Raw genomic sequence first — 8,378 nt, 5'->3', positions numbered from 1 at the left:
TTACAAAGTTACCTTGGTCCTAATTCTTTTCCATTGCCTGGTTCTGTTTCCAATGAGTATCCTTTTCTGGGCTCCATGTAAATCCTTATCTCAGTAGCTTGTGTACTGGGCACTTTCTTGTGTCAATAATCTTACTCTACATTCAGAAAGTTTTTAAACTCTCTGTATGCAAATTCAAAAAGTTTAGTATTGGTGTATAGTCTTCCTCATTAGTATTCCTTTTCTGAAACTATTTTTGTATTTCTTTGTTATTTCAGGAACGTGAAGATGCTGGAATTACCCAAGTCTTCCAATTCTGTGAATACGCTGTCTAGAAATTTCTGTGCATGTCTTCCTTACAGGGCTGCAGCAGTGATAAGGGTTTTATAGAGCTCTAGAGATTCTGGAAAGAAAGAAGACTACTGAATTTTCTCCATTTTAATATGTGTGAATATATATGTGAAATATATATATTTCTCTTAGGACTTTGTATTTACCCTTATGGGGTAGTGTTTCTTTCCCTGCCAATTTTTTTTTTTTAAATAACGATCATTAAATGTATCTTTGTCATAAAACAGGTTGCATTTGAGAATTAGAGAACTGCATTACATCAGGACTGAATGTTGTCTCTAAGAACATTCCTTTTAACCTCATGACTTTGAATGCAGTACCTTGAATGTTCATCTAAGAGCAGATACGATTCAAATCTGTGCACTTGGTATTTGCAGAGACTTTGCTGTTAAATCATTTATGAGTGGAAATGCTATGTGAAAATTATGAGCATGCATTTTGTAGGCAGACAGACATAGGTTCTAATTTCCAGCTTCAAGATTTACCAGTTGTGTGTCACCAAGTATCTGATTTGCAAGTGTTTATGTGTCTGTGCATGTCTGTCCAGGGGCTGGCTAACTAACTTGATAATTATTATTATTACTCTTACCCAGGTCTGGCCACTGACCTTCCTTTTGCAAAGCATACTTCTGTATGGAAGCAGGTGGTTTTGACTGATTGACACTCTGGTGAGCCCCCAGCACTGTGTCTTTCTGCTCCTCTTCTAGCTCTAGCTCTACCTATCCTCTTGGACAGTCCATCTCCAAAGGGAACTCAGATGGATATATCTAGTGCAAGCAATGGTGACCGTCTCCACTGGAACCATCTAGGAGGCAGGGCTGGAAATGGCCCCCTTTTCCCTTGGCATCTTTTCCCTTTTCTCCAAGCCAACACATCGGCTGTATAAATATAGACAGCCTGACATACTGAAAGTTTGGGCTACAGTGCTCAAACAAAACAAAACACAAAACAGTGAGAATTTTGTATATAGTGGAGATGAATTCAAGGAAACCTCCAGGTTGACATGGATCCTGCTACTCTGACTTTCTTTCCACTAGTCCTTGGATGGACTGGCTCATTTATGATAAATGTCACAACACAAATTTGTGGTCCAAATCTGGCCTGAAAAACTAAGAGCCTGAGCAAAGGTCAAATTACTGATAACCATCTTTTTAAGATTAGAAGAACTGCCATAAAAATCTGAGATTCCAGCTTATGTTTAGATATCAGGAGATCTGGCACTCATGAACCTTAGTTTTGCTTGACAACAATCACCTGTAGCTTAGTAGCTACTGCTGTATTCGAATTAGTCGCAATGCCCATCAGTGCCTACTGTTTTATATCAGGGCTGTTTCACTTATTTTCACCATCATCTATCTGTCTGTTCCTGTTGATCAAAGGTGACAGGGAATAGTCCAGACTAAAACCTTTATTTGGAAAGGAAGTGTGTTTTAATTAGCAAAGTAACTCAACTTCCCTTTATTCACTTTTTTCCCATTATTCATTTTTAAGAGCAGTATTTCTCAAGGTGTATTTCCAGCCCATATCTGCATCAAAAATACCTACGGAGCTTATTAAAATATTTTCTGGGCCCCAACCAGGCCTACTAAATCAAAAGAACTGAGAATAAAGCCCAGAAATCTGAATGTTTAATAAATTCCTAAGATAATTGAACACTCAAATTTAAAGACTTCTATCATCCAAAATCTTTTTAAAATTAATTCTTCTGGGCTGACATTAGCTTTAATGGGAAGTCTGTTATCATGGAAAGGCTCTGGAATTAACTTCCTACATTTCTGGGGGAAGACCATTTCAAGGGCTTTTAGCTAAATTATTATATGTAGTTTTCTTTGCATCGTGCACGTCATATCATTTTCATTATCAGCTTAATTTGGATGTACTCTGAGTTGGCATTTGTAGTCCTTTAGAAGAATTTCTCATGCAATTTGATCCTTGATACAGTGCTGATAGCACCAAAAACATAGGTGAGAACAATCCCAGGGGTCGAATGACACCCTGACTATTCATTTTATTTTGGGAATACTTCAGTACAGTGGTTCTTAACTGGTGCACTTTTGTACCCCAGAAAACATTTGGTAATATCTGGAGGTATTTTTGATTGACTTACATTAGCAAAGTGATGTTATTGGCATTCGGTGTGTAGAGAGGTCAGGGATGCTATTAAATATCCTACAACAATGCTGTTAAATATCCTAGAATGCACAGGAAAGCCCCAAAAGCAAAGAATTATCCAGCTCCAAACGTCAGAATTACTGAGCTTGAGAAATACTGCTTTAGAATTTTCTTTCAAGATTGAAAAGTACCAGCAGCCAGGAGTATCCACTTTGGCTCATTGTACCATTTCTGAGTGACAGAAATTATCCGGGACCCTGGGATACAGGGGCACAGGAACCTAAAGGGGTTTTAGGATTGGACACTAATCCTGTCAGTGGTCCTTTATTACATATAGTTTGTAATCCAAACTCCTTAGCCTTAGGGTTCTCAATCATTAGAATACACTGGAACTGCCTGGAGGGTTGTTAAAAACACTGATATCTGGGCCTCATACCTGGGGTTTCCAGTTCAGTAGGTCTGGAGTGTTGCCAAAAATTTGCGTTTCTTACAAGTTCCCTGGAGGTGGTGATACTTCTGGTCCAGGGTCAACACTTTGAATACCACTGACCATTACTCTCAGTCTCTCTGGTCCCACTCTGTCCTTGGAAACACATTAATCATCATCAAACATCTATAGCAAAGGCAGGTGGAATTCCTCTTTGACTCCTTTTTACACCTTCCATTTATTGATTTATTAATACCTTGATTCTGTCCTTTTGCTCAGAATGGCCTTTATTGCTATGTTCATAGCATCTCCTTTTAAGAAGATAGTGCCCAAACAAAAAAACCAATAAACAACAAACAAAAAATCCCTGCCCTTCTCCTTTAACAGACTTATTAACTGTTAATATAATAAGTTATAGTATTTTTGTCTTCATTTAGCTAGAGACAAATTGACATCCCACCTCCTAAAAAAATTAACCGAATACTACGAATTCCAATTTGCTAATGTTATGCCTTTCTTGCTTCCTTTTTCTTTTTTACTCGCTCTTTTCCCTAAATCCTGGTCTTTGCACCTTGTTACTTTTTAATTTTGTTTCATAACATTTTTATAAGCAATTTTTAAATCTTTTGAAAAACAGGGCAAGGTATAAATAATGAATAATACATCCTTCAGGGCCTCTTAAAATGCTGCCACACACAAGAATTTCCCTGCTCTTACAGTCTTAAAATAATCTTAAAATAATGATGTTCTCTTCTGAATTTTCTTAGAATATTATTTATGCCCCTTGCATGTCATGAATTTTTAAAATGTTGTAATGTTTTAAATTGTGCAGTGTTTAATAGTTTAGTAGAAAATATGCAACATAAACATAAGGCAAGACTCATAGCAATAGAAAGAGGGCCATGAACCTACCTTCTAACTTAAGTCATCTACTATTATAAACACTTCTGGAACCATCCTTGATGTGTGTCCTTGTCCCATAAGCAAGTGCTTCTCTAGGGCTGATTTTAATATAATGGCATTCTAATATAATATAATGGAATATAAAATGGAACTGTGAGATTATAGAATATGTGTATGATCAATTTTATGACATATTCTGGATTGTTTTCCGAAGTGGTTTTACCACTTTACATTTCTCTTAGCACCAGATGAGAGCTATTTCTTTAAAGCTTTGCCATTTCTGGGCGCCTGGGTGGCTCAGTTGGTTGAGTGTCTGCCTTAGGCTTGGGTCGTGATCCCAGGGTGCTGGGATCCATCCCCACTTTGGGCTCTCCTATCAATGGCAAGTCTTCTTCTCCCTCTCCAGGAGCTCTGTGATCTCTCTTGCTTTCACTGTCTCTCAAATAAATAAAAAATCTTGAAAAAAAAAAAAAGAAGCTTTGCCAATTCTTTGGTAGGGTCATATTTCTCAAATTTGGCCAATCTATCCAGAAGGTATAAAATAGTATTTCATCTTGGTCTTAATTTGTCTCTCTGTGTTTGGAATCGGAGATTAATTTATCCTTATTTTATTTTATTGCCTATCGTGTTCTTAACTTGTTCTTGCACAGCAAATTTTCATCTGGGCCAATTGATTTTTTTTGTTTTTTGTTTTGAATTCTTCATATACTCCAGATATAAATCTGTGCGGTTATATGCATTACAGATTCCTTAATATCATCTTTTGATGAACTGAAGTTCTTAATTTTTAATATATTTGCATTTACCAATATTTACTTTTATGCTGAATAAAAGTAAATAAAATAAATATAAAGTAATATATTTATATAAATATAAAAGTAAATAAAATAAAAAAAACAAGTTTTATTCTTTTTAGGAAAAATTTAATTATAATTTGTTAACAGTTTCACAATGTTTCTTTCTCATTTTAATCATTACCCATTTGGATCTGTCATATGTGGTATATATATGGTAAGGGTCTATCTGTGTTTATTTTTCTAAAGAGTAAACATATGTCAACGTCATATGTTGAATGGGCTCTCTTTTCCTCTGTGGTCTTCAGTGTCATCTCACATGTAACAAGTTTCCATATACTAGTGATTTTGTGTCTGGAATCTGTTTTATTCCAATGATCATATTGTCCAACTCTGTGCAAATACCGCATGGTCTCATACAATGTAACTTTGTAATAATCTTAATACCTGGAATAGCATGTTTACACATACTTTTATTCTATTTCTTCTAACATTTCTTGGCTCTTCACAGGTATTTAAGCATCAGCTTATTAAATTCCCAAAGAAAAGACAGAACAATGAAGTCTTCATTAGAATTGTATTGAACTTCATGATCGATTTGGAAATAAATAGCAACTTTATGATAATGAATCTTCCTATCCATGCATGTAGTGTACCTTTCAATTTATTTTGATATTCTTTTAGGTTGGTCATCAAAGTCATATTTTTTGTGCCTATTTTGTTTATTCCTAGTTACTTTAATTTTTGTTGCTATTATAAATACTATCTTTTTTTACTATATTGCTGTCTATTTTGGCTTACTTATAGGTTGTAAAGTTATTTTTTTAAATGTGGACAGTTCTATCATGTATAAATAACAAGCGCTTTGTTTTCTTATGTATCATCTATCTATCTTCCTATCTATCCATCTCTCTCTCTCTCTCTCTGTCTCTCTATGTCTTGAGGATAATGTTAAGTGGATGCTGTGGTACTGATACACTTGTCTTGTTCCTGATGCTGGGAGAGGGGGTTGGAAAGAGGCTTCTAAATTTTTTACCATTAAGAATTATGTTTCCTATAATCTTTTTGCAGGAGAGGTAGAGTACATATACCCTTAATAAGATTAAGGGAGCTCCATTATAGTTCTAGTTTCATAAGAGATTGTATTATAAATAATTTCAAATTTCATGAAATTTTCTTCTCTCCTAATATGTAAACATGATAGATGAAATACACATTTTGCATATTAAACCACCCTTCTGTTCCTGTGATAAATCTTAGTTACTTATGATAAATTATCTTTTATGATTATAACTATTTTTAATACTATTGACTTTTGTTTGATAATGTTTGATTTAGATTTTTGCATCTATGGTAATGAGTGATATTGGCCTGTGGTTTTCCTTTTTTCTTTTTTTAAGTAATCTCTATGCCCAACATGGGGCTCGAACTCATGACCCTAAGATCGAGAGTCATATGCTCTACTGACTGAGCCAGCCAGGTGCCCCTGATTTTCCTTTATTATATCATGGTTGTCTGTCTTTGGAAATAGAGTTGCACTGGTTTCATAGAATCGATTGCATATTGGAGAGATTTTTAAACAAATGTAATAATCTATTGGAAAAAGATTTGGCGAAAGTCACCTGAAAGCCCTCAGGAACTGAATTTTTCTTTGAGATACAAATTACCTTCTACTTTATTTAGCTGTTGGCTATATACAATGGAATAATACATTTTTGAATGTATTAAATTACTTTTAATCACCCTGTATATCTGAAGAAGAGGTATCATCAAGGAAGACTTCCTAGAGTAGGTGATATGAAACTTGAGTTTTTAAATAATAAACAACACTAGGCAGGCAAAAAGGGGAGGGGATAATAGACAAAAGGATCAGCATATGCGAACACTTCAAGGCATTTTAAAGCTTTAGTATGTGCAAGGAAATAGCAGCAGATCCATGCTACTAAATATAAAGTTTTGGTGGGGGAATGACAGAAGTAGATGGTAGGTAAGCAAAGGCAAGTTCAGACAGCATGCTAAGGAGCCTAGTATGACCATAATGGTGCATTTTTATCTGAATGTTAATTTCCTGAACATAGTACGCAACCAACAATAGCTTGCTTTCCTTATTTCACAGTGAATTGAGTGAAAATTAATATTTCCAAGGTAAGCTCTAAGAAAAGGGAAGAGAGAGACAGAGACAGAGAGGAAGGGAGGGAGAAGAAGGAAGGAAAAAGGGAAGGAGGAAAGGAAGGAAGACAGAAAGAGGCAAGTCCATAACAATATAACTAAACTCAGCCTTTCTGGAAAGAGGTTTTTACATAACCTTTACACTGTGTTTAACAACCTTCTAGAAATACCTTCTATCCTTCCTGCCCATTTTTCCCAGAATCTCACTGCCCACCCCTGGGGCATCAGTTTTTATAGGTGGGATTCAGAGTAGAAACCATATTATTCTATAGGAGCAGGATTCATATCCTTTGCTAGGAGGGAAGTGGATATGATATTTTGTCTAGTAAAGTCATCTGTATGCACCACCATCATTCTCCAAGAGTCAATGATAAGGCAGTGTTTGCTATGCCGCACAGCAAATTATACCATCAACAGACTGACGAGATCAAAAGGAAGATGCCAACATGGAAATAGTTACTACAGGTGTCAAGTAAAGTGTCACTCTAATTAATATATATACACTTTTGTGAAATGTTTATAGAAAATATTGCATGTGGGGAGTTGCTTTGTGTGAAAATTTCTGCAACAACCTAATCACTTTCTGCTTGAAACCTATGTTTTTGAATTATTTTTAACAGAACAGTTGCAATGAGCACAGTGTAGATGTCTCATTTGTGCTTCTAAAATGACTAGTTTTTTGGAATTGGAAATATATGATTAAAAAATAAAACTAAGATTTTAATAGAGTGAAGTTAATTTAGGAGATTCTAATAAGCAGGCTGGGATAGGCAAGAATTGGCCACAGTTCATTCTTTATAATTGACAGAGAGAAGGAAGGAGGACCTTCCTTCCTCAAGTGGCAGGCCAAGTATGTATTCATTCCCTTGCCTTCTGGAAGTTAATGTAGGTATGTCTATGTAGGTCCCTTTTGGAGAGTGAGGAGGTGGTCAGGAGGCTTTGCAACACCCCAGTTTCAGTGTACGGTTCTATATGATTCTCCCTACAATACCACTTAGTGTCCCTGAAACCCATCACGATGACTTTGCATTCCCACAAGTGGACAGTCTATGTTTTAGAGGGGTGTTTCTTCAGGTATGGGCCAGGACAGCCCCCTTCATGATCACTTGGAGTGCATGTTCAACTTGTGATCCCTGAGCCCCACACTAAGCCCACATCATTTCTGACCGGGCCCTGGAGGGACCTGCAGTGGGAAATTTGCAATTTGAAAACCACTACCAGAAACAATACCACATAGTATAACACTGTGATTAAGAGAAAATATTCGAACCAAGTTGTCTGGCTTTGAATTCAGGTTCTACCAGTTAGTTAGGGCTGAGAAACATTAAGTTTCCTTATACCTCAGGTTCCTTGTCTTTAAAAGAAGCACAGTTACACATTATATAATAGTACCCAAATCACACCTATATTGTGAAAATGAAATAAGTTGACAGTGTAAGCATCTTGGAGAAGCTAAGCTCTAAATAAGTGTTAGTTAATACTATTTTAGAGGTGGTATCAGATCAGGGAATTCTTCTAACTCATACAGTTTTCCCAGACCAACCGCCCCCACCTTGCTTCATAGTATTTCCTTTATTTTGATTTTGAAGCTCCAGGAGTGTAGGGATTATGCTGATTTTCTCACTTCTTTTGCACCGTACCTG

At 36.0% G+C, this 8,378-nt stretch overlaps 1 non-coding gene across 1 annotated transcript; it reads right to left on the bottom strand.

Annotated features, from left to right (window-relative positions):
- Positions 1–5,975: 5,975 nt before the first annotated feature.
- On the bottom strand, positions 5,976–6,048 carry TRNAE-CUC (transfer RNA glutamic acid (anticodon CUC)). Its single transcript has one exon. It is a non-coding gene; the product is annotated as a tRNA-Glu (tRNA).
- Between the last annotated feature and the right edge of the window lie 2,330 nt (positions 6,049–8,378).

This window comes from Leptonychotes weddellii, chromosome 2 (assembly GCF_054177405.1).
Source record: "Leptonychotes weddellii isolate Sample4059 chromosome 2, ASM5417740v2, whole genome shotgun sequence".
Lineage (NCBI taxonomy): Eukaryota > Metazoa > Chordata > Mammalia > Carnivora > Phocidae > Leptonychotes > Leptonychotes weddellii.
The sequence above is the reverse complement of the archived record's forward strand: the minus strand, read 5'-3'. Positions and strand labels throughout refer to the sequence as shown.